This window comes from Ranitomeya variabilis, chromosome 6 (genome assembly GCF_051348905.1).
Source record: "Ranitomeya variabilis isolate aRanVar5 chromosome 6, aRanVar5.hap1, whole genome shotgun sequence".
Lineage (NCBI taxonomy): Eukaryota > Metazoa > Chordata > Amphibia > Anura > Dendrobatidae > Ranitomeya > Ranitomeya variabilis.
The window spans coordinates 521,410,562-521,424,202 of NC_135237.1; the positions used below are offsets into that span (position 1 = coordinate 521,410,562).

The 13,641-nt window shown below is 52.4% G+C and overlaps 1 protein-coding gene across 2 annotated transcripts in view; it reads left to right on the top strand.

The window, feature by feature from the left end:
• The first annotated feature begins 218 nt into the window (after positions 1–218).
• Positions 219–13,641, top strand: part of OXR1 (oxidation resistance 1) — a 578,729-nt gene continuing 565,306 nt past the window's right edge. Inside the window, exon 1 of one of the 2 annotated variants that reach the window (XM_077271063.1) lies at positions 219–405. The gene's annotated coding sequence lies outside the window, so the exon portion shown is untranslated. The remainder of the gene's footprint in view (positions 406–13,641) is intronic. The other variant, XM_077271064.1, reaches the window with a different exon arrangement.

The window sequence follows — 13,641 nt, forward strand, 5'->3', positions numbered from 1 at the left end:
ATGTCTGACTCTATGACCTTGTTATAATTACATCTGATCCTCCCAGGTGGCAAAGGGGTTAACCAGAAATCACAAACAATTTATTTAATCAGGTCACACAGGATACTCAAAGAAGCAGACAGGTTACTGTCTCTTTAAGCCCCAGCTGTTCCTTTGGCAGGTGCTATTTTTAGCTGCACTCCATGGTAGAATCCAGATTACCCCTCCTTGCTGCAATAGTCTTGGTAGTTCCCAGTCTGAGAAGGTCAGAAAACTGAGCATGTCTAGATGTGCACTGTGGAGCCAGGATGCACTAGCTGATGATACAATCCATCCGATGCAAAAGTCCTTGAGCAAAGCTGTCAATGTGCATTGCTGTGCTGAGCAGGCTGGGACTTCTGGTGACATCCCTGCTGCTTCTTACCAGTAAGTTTCCCTTAACCTCTAATTATGGTGAATTCATTGTGATGCAGCAGCTCCAGAGCCTGGTGTGTGTGGGACAGCTGCAGTGTACTGGGGAAGGCAGGGGGCTGTGCAGAGCCTGAAGTGGGATCTAACAGAGCTGTCCTGTCCCCTGGTGCTGATGTGTGATATTAGGGGGCTGTCCTGTATCCTGGTAGTGATGTGTGATATTAGGGGGCTGTCCTGTCCCCTAGTGCAAATGAGTAATATTAGGGGGCTGTTCTGTGCCCTGGTGCTGATGTGTGATATTAGGGGGCTTTTCTGTCCCCTGGTGCTGATGTGTGATATTAGGGGGCTGTTCTGTGCCCTGGTGCAAATGAGTGATATTAGGGGGCTGTTCTGTGCCCTGGTGAAAATGAGTGATATTAGGGGGTTGTCCTGTCCCCTGGTGCTGATGTTTGATATTAGGGGGCTGTCCTGTTACTTGGTGCTGATGTGTGATATTAGGGAGCTGTCCTGTCCCCTGGTGCTGATGTGTGATATTAGGGGGCTGTCCTGTCCCCTGGTGCTGATGTGTGATATTAGGGAGCTGTCCTGTCCCCTGGTGCTGATGTGTGATATTAGGGAGCTGTCCTGTCCCCTGGTGCTGATGTGTGATATTAGGGAGCTGTCCTGTCCCTGGTGCTGATGTGTGATATTAGGGGCTGTCCTGTCCCCTGGTGCTGATGTGTGATATTAGGGGGTTGTTCGGTCCCCTGGTGCTGATGTGTGGTATTAGGGGGCTGTCCTGTCTCCTGGTGCTGATGTGTGATATTAGGGGGCTGTCCTGTCCTCTGGTGCTGATGTGTGATATTAGGGAGCTGTCCTGTCCTATGGTGCTGATGTGTGATATTAGGGGGCTGTCCTGTCCCCTGGTGCTGATGTGTGATATTAGGGAGGTGTCCTGTCCCCTGGTGCTGATGTGTAATATTAGGGAGCTGTCCTGTCCCCTGGTGCTGATGTGTGATATTAGGGGGCTGTCCTGTCCCCTGGTGCTGATGTGTGATATTAGGGAGCTGTCCTGTCCCCTGGTGCTGATGTGTGATATTAGGGAGCTGTCCTGTCCCCTGGTGCTGATGTGTGATATTAGGGGGGCTGTCCTGTCCCCTGGTGCTGATGTGTGATATTAGGGGGTTGTTCGGTCCCCTGGTGCTGATGTGTGGTATTAGGGGGCTGTCCTGTCTCCTGGTGCTGATGTGTGATATTAGGGGGCTGTCCTGTCCACTGGTGCTGATGTGTGATATTAAGGAAATGTTCTGTCCCATGGTGCTGATGTGTAATATTAGGGAGCTGTCCTGTCCCTTGGTGCTGATGTGTGATATTAGGAAGCTGTCTTGTCCTCTGGTGCTGATGTGTAATATTAGGGAGCTGTCCTGTCCACTGGTGCTGATGTGTGATATTAGGGGGGCTGTCCTGTCCCCTGGTGCTGATGTGTGATATTAAGGAAATGTTCTGTCCCATGGTGCTGATGTGTAATATTAGGGAGCTGTCCTGTTACTTGGTGCTCATGTGTGATAGTAGGGAGCTGTCCTATCCCATGGTGCTGATATGTGTGATGTGCTCATGTGTGTTATTAGGGGGTTGTCCTGTCCCCTGGTGCTGATGTGTGATATTAGGGAGCTGTCAAGTCCCCTGGTGCTGATGTGTGATATTAGGGGGTTGTCCTGTCCCCTGGTGCTGATGTGTGATATTAGGGAGCTGTCCTGTCCCCTGGTGCTGATGTGTGATATTAGGGGGCTGTCCTGTCTCCTGGTGCTGATGTGTAATATTAGGGAGCTGTCCTGTCCCCTGGTGCTGATGTGTGATATTAGGGAGGTATCCTGTCCCCTGGTGCTGATGTGTCATATTAGGGAGCTGTCCTGTCCCCTGGTGCTGATGTGTGATATTAGGGGGCTGTCAAGTCCCCTGGTGCTGATGTGTGATATTAGGGGGTTGTCCTGTCCCCTGGTGCTGATGTGTGATATTAGGGGGCTGTCCTGTCTCCTGGTGCTGATGTGTAATATTAGGGAGCTGTCCTGTCCCCTGGTGCTGATGTGTGATATTAGGGAGGGGTCCTGTCCCCTGGTGCTGATGTGTCATATTAGGGAGCTGTCCTGTCCCCTGGTGCTGATGTGTGATATTAGGGGGCTGTCCTATCTCCTGGTGCTGATGTGTAATATTAGGGAGCTGTCCTGTCCCCTGGTGCTGATGTGTGATATTAGGGGGGCTGTCCTGTCCCCTGGTGCTGATGTGTGATATTAGGGAGCTGTCCTGTCCCCTGGTGCTGATGTGTAATATTAGGGAGCTGTCCTGTCCCCTGGTGCTGATGTGTGATATTAGGGAGATGTCCTGTCCCCTGGTGCTGATGTGTGATATTAGGGGGGCTGTCCTGTCCCCTGGTGCTGATGTGTGATATTAGGGAGCTGTCCTGTCCTCTGGTGCCGATGTATGATATTAGGGGGTGTCCTGTCCCCTGGGGCTGATGTGTGATATGAGGGGGCTGTCCTGTCTCCTGGTGCCGATGTGTGATATTAGGGGGCTGTCCTGTCCCCTTATGCTGGTGTGTGATATAATGGAGCTGTCCTGTCTCCTGGTGTTGATGTGTGATATAATGGAGCTGTCCTGTCTCCTGGCGCTGATGTGTGATATTAGGGGGCTGTCCTGTCCTCTGGTGTTGATGTGTGATATAATGGAGCTGTCCTGTCTCCTGGTGTTGATTTGTGATATAATGGAGCTGTACTGTCTCCTGGTGCTGATGTGTGATATTAGGGGGCTGTCCTGTCCTCTGGTGTTGATGTGTGATAAAAAGGAGCTGTCCTGTCCCCTTGTGCTGATGAGTGATATTAGGGGGCTGTCCTGTCCTATTGTGCTGATGTGTGATATTAGGGAGCTGTCCTGTCTCCTGGTGCTGATGTGTGATATTAGGGGGCTGTCCTGTCCTCTGGTGTTGATGTGTGATAAAAAGGAGCTGTCCTGTCCCCTTGTGCTGATGAGTGATATTAGGGGGCTGTCCTGTCCTATTGTGCTGATGTGTGATATTAGGGGGCTGTCCTGTCTCCTGGTGCTGATGTGTGATATCAGTGAGGTGTCTAATCCCCTGGTGCTGATGTTTGATATTAGGGAGCTGTCCTGTCTCCTGGTGTTGATGTGTGATATTAGGGAGCTGTCCTGTCCCCTGGTGCGGATGTGTGATATTAGGGGGCTGTCCTGTCCCCTGGTGCTGATGTGTGCTATTATGGGTTTTCCTGTACCCTGGTGCTGATGTGTGATATCAGGGAGGTGTCTAATCCCCTGGTGCTGATGTGTGGTATTAGGGGGCTGTCCTGTCTCCTGGTGCTGATGTATGATATTCGGGAGCTGTCCTGTCCCCTTGTGCTGATGTGTGATATTAGGGGGCTGTCCTGTCTCCTGGTGCTGATGTGTGATATTAGGAGGCTGTCCTGTCCCCTGGTGCTGATGTGTGATATTAGGGGGCTGTCCTGTCTCCTGGTGCTGATGTGTGATATTAGGGGCTGTCCTGTCCCCTGGTGCTGATGTGTGATATCAGGGGGCTGTCCTATCTCCTGGTGCTGATGTGTGATATTAGGGAGCTGTCCTGTCCCCTTATGCTGATGTGTGATATTAGGGGGCTGTCCTGTCCTCTGGTGTTGATGTGTGATACTAGGGGGCTGTCCTGTCCTCTGGTGTTGATGTGTGATATAATGGAGCTGTCCTGTCCCCTGGTGCTGATGTGTGATATTAAGGGGCTGTCCTATCTCCTGGTGCTGATGTGTGATATTAGGGGGCTGTCCTGTCCCCTGGTGCTGATGTGTGATATTAGGGGGCTGTCCTGTCCTCTGGTGCTGATGTGTGATATTAGGGTGCTGTCCTGTCCCCTGGTGCCGATGTGTGATATGAGGGGGCTGTCCTGTCTCCTGGTGTTGATGTGTGATATAATGGAGCTGTCCTGTCTCCTGGTGTTGATGTGTGATATAATGGAGCTGTCCTGTCTCCTGGTGCTGATGTGTGATAATAGGGGGCTGTCCTGTCCTCTGGTGTTGATGTGTGATATAATGGAGCTGTCCTGTCTCCTGGTGCTGATGTGTGATATTAGGGGGCTGTCCTGTCCTCTGGTGTTGATGTGTGATAAAAAGGAGCTGTCCTGTCCCCTTGTGCTGATGAGTGATATTAGGGGGCTGTCCTGTCCTATTGTGCTGATGTGTGATATTAGGGGGCTGTCCTGTCTCCTGGTGCTGATGTGTGATATCAGGGAGGTGTCTAATCCCCTGGTGCTGATGTTTGATATTAGGGGGCTGTCCTGTCCCCTGGTGCTGATGTGTGATATTAGGGGGCTGTCCTGTCCCCTGGTGCTGATGTGTGATATTAGGGAGCTGTCCTGTCTCCTGGTGTTGATGTGTGATATTAGGGGGCTGTCCTGTCCCCTGGTGCGGATGTGTGATATTAGGGGGCTGTCCTGTCCCCTGGTGCTGATGTGTGCTATTATGGGTTTTCCTGTACCCTGGTGCTGATGTGTGATATCAGGGAGGTGTCTAATCCCCTGGTGCTGATGTGTGGTATTAGGGGGCTGTCCTGTCTCCTGGTACTGATGTATGATATTCGGGAGCTGTCCTGTCCCCTGGTGCTGATGTGTGATATTAGGAAGCTGTCCTGTCCCCTTGTGCTGATGTGTGATATTAGGGGGCTGTCCTGTCTCCTGGTGCTGATGTATGATATTAGGAGGCTGTCCTGTCCCCTGGTGCTGATGTGTGATATTAGGGGGCTGTCCTGTCTCCTGGTGCTGATGTATGATATTAGGGGCTGTCCTGTCCCCTGGTGCTGATGTGTGATATTAGGGGGCTGTCCTATCTCCTGGTGCTGATGTGTGATATTAGGGAGCTGTCCTGTCCCCTTATGCTGATGTGTGATATTAGGGGACTGTCCTGTCCTCTGGTGTTGATGTGTGATATTAGGGGTCTGTCCTGTCCTCTGATGTTGATGTGTGATATAATGGAGCTGTCCTGTCCCCTGGTGCTGATGTGTGATATTAAGGGGCTGTCTTATCTCCTGGTGCTGATGTGTGATATTAGGGTGCTGTCCTGTCCCCTGGTGCCGATGTGTGATATGAGGGGGCTGTCCTGTCTCCTGGTGCCGATGTGTGATGTTAGGGGGCTGTCCTGTCCCTTTATGCTGGTGTGTGATATTAGGGGGCTGTCCTGTCCTCTGGTGTTGATGTGTGATATAATGGAGCTGTCCTGTCTCCTCGTGCTGATGTGTGATATGAGGGAGCTGTCCTGTCCCCTGGTGCTGATGTGTGATATTAGGGAAATGTTCTGTCCCATGGTGCTGATGTGTAACATTAGGGAGCTGTCCTGTCCCCTGGTGCTGATGTGTGATATTAGGGGGCTGTCCTGTCCTATTGTGCTGATGTGTGATATTAGGGGGCTGTCCTGTCCCCTGGTGCTGATGTTTGATATTAGGGGGCTGTCCTGTCCCCTGGTGCTGATGTTTGATATTAGGGCGCTGTCCTGTCCCCTGGTGCTGATGTGTGATATTAGGGAGCTGTCCTGTCTCCTGGTGTTGATGTGGGATATCAGGGAGCTGTCCTGTCCCCTGGTGCGGATGTGTGATATTAGGGGGCTGTCCTGTCCCCTGGTGGTGATGTGTGATATTAGGGAGCTGTCCTGTCCCCTGGTGCTGATGTGTGATATTAGGGGGCTGTTCTGTCCCCTGGTGCTGATGTGTGATATTAGGGGGCTGTCCTGTCTCCTGGTGTTGATGTGTGATATTAGGGAGCTGTCCTGTCCCCTGGTGCTGATATATGCTATTATGGGTTTTCCTGTCCCCTGGTGCTGATGTGTGATATCAGGGAGGTGTCTAATCCCCTGGTGCTGATGTGTGATATTAGGGAGCTGTCCTGTCACCTGGTGCTGATGTGTGATATTAGGGGGCTGTCCTGTCTCCTGATGCTGATGTGTGATGTTAGGGGGCTGTCCTGTCCCCTGGTGCTGATGTGTGATATTATGGGTTGTCCTGTCCTCTGGTGCTGTTGTGTGATATTAGGGGGCTGTCCTGTCCCCTGGTGCTGATGTGTGATATTATAGGTTGTCCTGTCTCCTGGTGCTGATGTGTGATATTAGGGGGCTGTCCTGTCCCTTGGTGCTGATGTGTGATATTAGGGGGCTGTCCTGTCTCCTGGTGCTGATGTGTGACATTAGGGGGCTGTCCTGTCTCCTGGTGCTGATGTGTGATATTAGGGGGCTGTCCTGTCCCCTGGTGCTGATGTTTGATATTAGGGAGCTGTCCTGTCCCCTGGTGCTGATGTGTGATATTAGGGGGCTGTCCTGTCCCCTGGTGCTGATGTGTGATATTAGGGGGCTGTCCTGTCCCCTGGTGCTGATGTGTGATATTAGGGGGCTGACCTGTCCCCTGGTGCTGATGTGTGATATTAGGGGGCTGTCCTGTTCCCTGGTGCTGATGTGTGATATTAGGGGGCTGACCTGTCCCCTGGTGCTGATGTGTGATATTAGGGGGCTGTCCTGTCCCCTGGTGCTGATGTGTGATATTAGGGGGCTGTCCTGTTCCCTGGTGCTGATGTGTGATATTAGGGGGCTGTCCTGTCTCCTGGTGCTGATGTGTGATATTAGGGGGCTGTCCTGTCCCCTGGTGCTGATGTGTGATATTAGGGGGCTGTCCTGTTCCCTGGTGCTGATGTGTCATATTAGGGGGCTGTCATGTCCCCTGGTGCTGATGTGTGATATTAGGGGGCTGTCCTGTCTCCTGGTGCTGATGTGTGATATTAGGGGGCTGTCCTGTCCCCTGGTGCTGATGTGTGATATTAGGGGGCTGTCCTGTTCCCTGGTGCTGATGTGTCATATTAGGGGGCTGTCCTGTCCCCTGGTGCTGATGTGTGATATTCGGGGGCTGTCCTGTCCCATGGTGCTGATGTGTGATATTAGGGGGCTGTCCTGTCCCCTGGTGCTGATGTGTGATATTAGGGGGCTGTCCTGTTCCCTGGTGCTGATGTGTGATATTAGGGAGCTGTCCTGTCCCCTGGTGCTGATGTGTGATATTAGGGAGCTGTCCTGTCCCCTGGTGCTGATGTGTGATATTAGGGAACTGTCCTGTCCCCTGGTGCTGATGTGTGATATCAGGGAGGTGTCTAATCCCCTGGTGCTGATGTGTGGTATTAGCGGGCTGTCCTGTCTCCTGGTGCTGATGTGTGATATTAGGGGGCTGTCCTGTCCCCTGGTGCTGATGTATGATATTCGGGAACTGTCCTGTCCCCTGGTGCTGATGTGTGATATTAGGAAGCTGTCCTGTCCCCTGGTGCTGGTGTGTGATATTAGGGGGCTGTCCTGTCTCCTGGTGCTGATGTGTGATATTAGGGGGCTGTCCTGTCCCCTTGTGCTGATGTGTGATATTAGGGGGCTGTCCTGTCTCCTGGTGCTGATGTGTGATATTAGGGGGCTGTCCTGTCCCCTGGTGCTAATGTGTGATATTAGGGGGCTGTCCTATCTACTGGTGCTGATGTGTGATATTAGGGGGCTGTCCTGTCCCCTTATGCTGATGTGTGATATTAGGGGGCTGTCCTGTCCCCTGGTGCTGATGTGTGAAATTAGGGGGCTGTCCTATCTCCTGGTGCTGATGTGTGATATTAGGGGGCTGTCCTGTCCCCTTATGCTGATGTGTGATATTAGGGGGCTTTCCTGTCCTCTGGTCTTGATGTGTGATATAATGGAGCTGACCTGTCTCCTGGTGCTGATGTGTGATATTAGGGAAGTGTCCTGTCCCCTGGTGCTGATATGTGATGTTAGGAGGCTGTCCTGTCCTCTGGTGTTGATGTGTGATATAAAGGAGCTGTCCTGTCCCCTTGTGCTAATGTGTGATATTATTGTGCTGTCCTGTCCCCTGGTGCTGATGTGTGATATTAGGGAGCTGTCCTGTCCCCTGGTGCTGATGTGTGATATTAGGGGGCTGTCCTGTCTCCTGGTGCCGATGTGTGATATTAGGGGGCTGTCCCGTCCCCTTATGCTGGTGTGTGATATTAGGGGGCTGTCCTGTCCTGTGGTGTTGATGTGTGATATAATGGAGCTGTCCTGTCTCCTGGTGCTCATGTGTGATATTAGGGAGCTGTCCTGTCCCCTTGTGCTGATGTGTGATATTAGGGTGCTGTCCTGTCCCCTGGTGCTGATATGTGATATTAGGGGGCTGTCCTATGCTATTGTGCTGATGTGTGATATTAGGGAGCTGTCCTGTCCTCTGGTGCTGATGTTTGATATTAGGGTGCTGTCCTGTCCCCTGGTGCTGATGTGTGATATTAGGGGGCTGTCCTGTCCCCTTGTGCTGATGTGTGATACTAGGGAACTGTCCTTTCCTCTGGTGCTGATGTGTGATATTAGGGGGCTGTCCTGTCCCCTGGTGCTGATGTGTGATATTAAGGGGCTGTCCTGTCCCCTGGTGCTGATGTGTGATATTAGGGAGCTGTCCGGTCCCCTGGTGCTCATGTGTGATATTAGGGGGCTATCCTGTCTCCTGGTGCTGATGTGTGATATTAGGGGGCTGTCCTGTCTCCTGGTGCTTATGTGTGATATTAGGGGGTGTCCTGTCCCCTTGTGCTGATGTGTGATATTAGGGGGCTGTCCTGTCCACTGGTGCTGATGTGTGATATTAGGGGGCTGTCCTGTTCCCTGGTGCTGATGTGTCATATTAGGGGGCTGTCCTGTCCCCTGGTGCTGATGTGTGATATTAGGGGGCTGTCCTGTCCCATGGTGCTGATGTGTGATATTAGGGGGCTGTCCTGTCCCCTGGTGCTGATGTGTGATATTAGGGGGCTGTCCTGTTCCCTGGTGCTGATGTGTGATATTAGGGAGCTGTCCTGTCCCCTGGTGCTGATGTGTGATATTAGGGAGCTGTCCTGTCCCCTGGTGCTGATGTGTGATATTAGGGGGCTGTCCTGTCCCCTGGTGCTGATGTGTGATATTAGGAAGCTGTCCTGTCCCCTGGTGCTGATGTGTGATATTAGGGGGCTGTCCTGTCTCCTGGTGCTGATGTGTGATATTAGGGGGCTGTCCTGTCCCCTTGTGCTGATGTGTGATATTAGGGGGCTGTCCTGTCTCCTGGTGCTGATGTGTGATATTAGGGGGCTGTCCTGTCCCCTGGTGCTGATGTGTGATATTAGGGTGCTGTCCTGTCCCCTGGTGCTGATATGTGATATTAGGGGGCTGTCCTATGCTATTGTGCTGATGTGTGATATTAGGGAGCTGTCCTGTCCTCTGGTGCTGATGTTTGATATTAGGGTGCTGTCCTGTCCCCTGGTGCTGATGTGTGATATTAGGGGGCTGTCCTGTCCCCTTGTGCTGATGTGTGATACTAGGGAACTGTCCTTTCCTCTGGTGCTGATGTGTGATATTAGGGGGCTGTCCTGTCCCCTGGTGCTGATGTGTGATATTAAGGGGCTGTCCTGTCCCCTTATGCTGGTGTGTGATATTAGGGGGCTGTCCTGTCCTGTGGTGTTGATGTGTGATATAATGGAGCTGTCCTGTCTCCTGGTGCTCATGTGTGATATTAGGGAGCTGTCCTGTCCCCTTGTGCTGATGTGTGATATTAGGGTGCTGTCCTGTCCCCTGGTGCTGATATGTGATATTAGGGGGCTGTCCTATGCTATTGTGCTGATGTGTGATATTAGGGAGCTGTCCTGTCCTCTGGTGCTGATGTTTGATATTAGGGTGCTGTCCTGTCCCCTGGTGCTGATGTGTGATATTAGGGGGCTGTCCTGTCCCCTTGTGCTGATGTGTGATACTAGGGAACTGTCCTTTCCTCTGGTGCTGATGTGTGATATTAGGGGGCTGTCCTGTCCCCTGGTGCTGATGTGTGATATTAAGGGGCTGTCCTGTCCCCTGGTGCTGATGTGTGATATTAGGGAGCTGTCCGGTCCCCTGGTGCTCATGTGTGATATTAGGGGGCTATCCTGTCTCCTGGTGCTGATGTGTGATATTAGGGGGCTGTCCTGTCTCCTGGTGCTTATGTGTGATATTAGGGGGTGTCCTGTCCCCTTGTGCTGATGTGTGATATTAGGGGGCTGTCCTGTCCACTGGTGCTGATGTGTGATATTAGGGGGCTGTCCTGTTCCCTGGTGCTGATGTGTCATATTAGGGGGCTGTCCTGTCCCCTGGTGCTGATGTGTGATATTAGGGGACTGTCCTGTCCCATGGTGCTGATGTGTGATATTAGGGGGCTGTCCTGTCCCCTGGTGCTGATGTGTGATATTAGGGGGCTGTCCTGTTCCCTGGTGCTGATGTGTGATATTAGGGAGCTGTCCTGTCCCCTGGTGCTGATGTGTGATATTAGGGAGCTGTCCTGTCCCCTGGTGCTGATGTGTGATATTAGGGGGCTGTCCTGTCCCCTGGTGCTGATGTGTGATATTAGGAAGCTGTCCTGTCCCCTGGTGCTGATGTGTGATATTAGGGGGCTGTCCTGTCTCCTGGTGCTGATGTGTGATATTAGGGGGCTGTCCTGTCCCCTTCTGCTGATGTGTGATATTAGGGGGCTGTCCTGTCTCCTGGTGCTGATGTGTGATATTAGGGGGCTGTCCTGTCCCCTGGTGCTGATGTGTGATATTAGGGGGCTGTCCTATCTACTGGTGCTGATGTGTGATATTAGGGGGCTGTCCTGTCCCCTTATGCTGATGTGTGATATTAGGGGGCTGTCCTGTCCCCTGGTGCTGATGTGTGATATTAGGGGGCTGTCCTATCTCCTGGTGCTGATGTGTGATATTAGGGGGCTGTCCTGTCCCCTTATGCTGATGTGTGATATTAGGGGGCTTTCCTGTCATCTGGTCTTGATGTGTGATATAATGGAGCTGACCTGTCTCCTGGTGCTGATGTGTGATATTAGGGAAGTGTCCTGTCCCCTGGTGCTGATATGTGATATTAGGAGGCTGTCCTGTCCTCTGGTGTTGATGTGTGATATAAAGGAGCTGTCCTGTCCCCTTGTGCTAATGTGTGATATTATTGTGCTGTCCTGTCCCCTGGTGCTGATGTGTGATATTAGGGAGCTGTCCTGTCCCCTGGTGCTGATGTGTGATATGAGGGGGCTGTCCTGTCTCCTGGTGCCGATGTGTGATATTAGGGGGCTGTCCCGTCCCCTTATGCTGGTGTGTGATATTAGGGGGCTGTCCTGTCCTGTGGTGTTGATGTGTGATATAATGGAGCTGTCCTGTCTCCTGGTGCTGATGTATCATATTAGGGGGCTGTCCTATGCTATTGTGCTGATGTGTGATATTAGGGAGCTGTCCTGTCCTCTGGTGCTGATGTTTGATATTAGGGTACTGTCCTGTCCCCTGGTGAAGATGTGTGATATTAGGGGGCTGAACTAGTCCCCTTGTGCTGATGTGTGATACTAGGGAACTGTCCTTTCCTCTGGTGCTGATGTGTGATATTAGGGGGCTGTCCTGTCCCCTGGTGCTGATGTGTGATATTAAGGGGCTGTCCTGTCCCCTGGTGCTGATGTGTGATATTAGGGAGCTGTCCGGTCCCTTGGTGCTGATGTGTGATATTAGGGGGCTGTCCTGTCTCCTGGTGCTGATGTGTGATATTAGGGGGCTGTCCTGTCTCCTGGTGCTGATGTGTGATATTAGGGGGCTGTCCTGTCCCCTGGTGCTGATGTGTGATATTAAGGGGCTGTCCTGTCCCCTGGTGCTGATGTGTGATATTAGGGAGCTGTCCGGTCCCTTGGTGCTGATGTGTGATATTAGGGGGCTGTCCTGTCCCCTTGTGCTGATGTGTGATATTAGGGGGCTGTCCTGTCCACTGGTGCTGATGTGTGATATTAGGGGGCTGTCCTGTCCCCTTGTGCTGATGTGTGATATTAGGGGGCTGTCCTGTCCCCTGGTGCTGATGTGTGATATTAGGGGGCTGTCCTGTCCTCTGCTGCTGATGTGTGATATTAGGGGGCTGTGCTGTCCCCTGTTGCTGATGTGTGATATTTGGGTGCTGTCCTGTCCCCTTGTGCTGATGTGTGATATTAGGGGGCTGTCCTGTCCTCTGGTGCTGATGTGTGATATTAGGGGGCTGTCCTGTCCCCTGGTGCTGATGTGTGATATTTGGGTGCTGTCCTGTCCCCTTGTGCTGATGTGTGATATTAGGGGGCTGTCCTGTCTCCTGGTGCTGATGTGTGATATTAGGGGGCTGCCCTGTCCCCTGGTGCTGATGTGTGATATTAGGGGGCTGTCTAGTCCCCTGGTGCTGATGTGTCATATTAGGGGGCTGTCCTGTCTCCTGGTGCTGATGTGTGACATTAGGGGGCTGTCCTGTCCCCTGGTGCTGATGTGTGATATTAGGGGGCTGTCTAATCCCCTGGTGCTGATGTGTGATATTAGGGGGCTGTCCTGTCCCCTGGTGCTGATGTGTGATATTAGGGGGCTGTCCTGTCCCCTGGTGCTGATGTGTGATATTTGAGTGCTGTCCTGTCCCCTTGTGCTGATGTGTGATTTTAGGGGGCTGTCCTGTTTCCTGGTGCTGATGTGTGATATTAGGGGGCTGTCCTGTCCCCTGGTGCTGATGTGTGATATTAGGGGGCTGTCCTGTCCCCTTGTGCTCATGTGTGATATTAGGGGGCTGTCCTGTCTCCTTGTGCTGATGTGTGATATTAGGGTGCTGTCCTGTCCCCTGGTGCTGATATGTGATATTAGGGGGCTGACCTATGCTATTGTGCTGATGTGTGATATTAGGGGACTGTCCTGTCCCCTGGTGCTGATGTGTGATATTAGGGGGCTGTCCTGTCCTCTGGTGCTGATGTGTGATATTAGGGGGCTGTCCTGTCCCCTGGTGCTGATGTGTGATATTAAGGGGCTGTCCTGTCCCCTGGTGCTGATGTGTAATATTAGGGAGCTGTCCTGTCCCCTGGTGCTGATGTGTGATATTAGGGAGCTGTCCGGTCCCCTGGTGCTGATGTGTGATATTAGGGGGCTGTCCTGTCTCCTGGTGCTGATGTGTGATATTAGGGGGCTGTCCTGTCTCCTGGTGCTGATGTGTGATATTAGGGGGTGTCCTGTCCCCTTGTGCTGATGTGTGATATTAGGGGGCTGTCCTGTCCCCTGGTGCTGATGTGTGATATTAGGGGGCTGTCCTGTCCCCTTGTGCTGATGTGTGATATTAGGGGGCTGTCCTGTCTCCTGGTGCTGATGTGTGATATTAGGGGGCTGCCCTGTCCCCTGGTGCTGATGTGTGATATTAAGGGGCTGTCTAATCCCCTGGTGCTGATGTG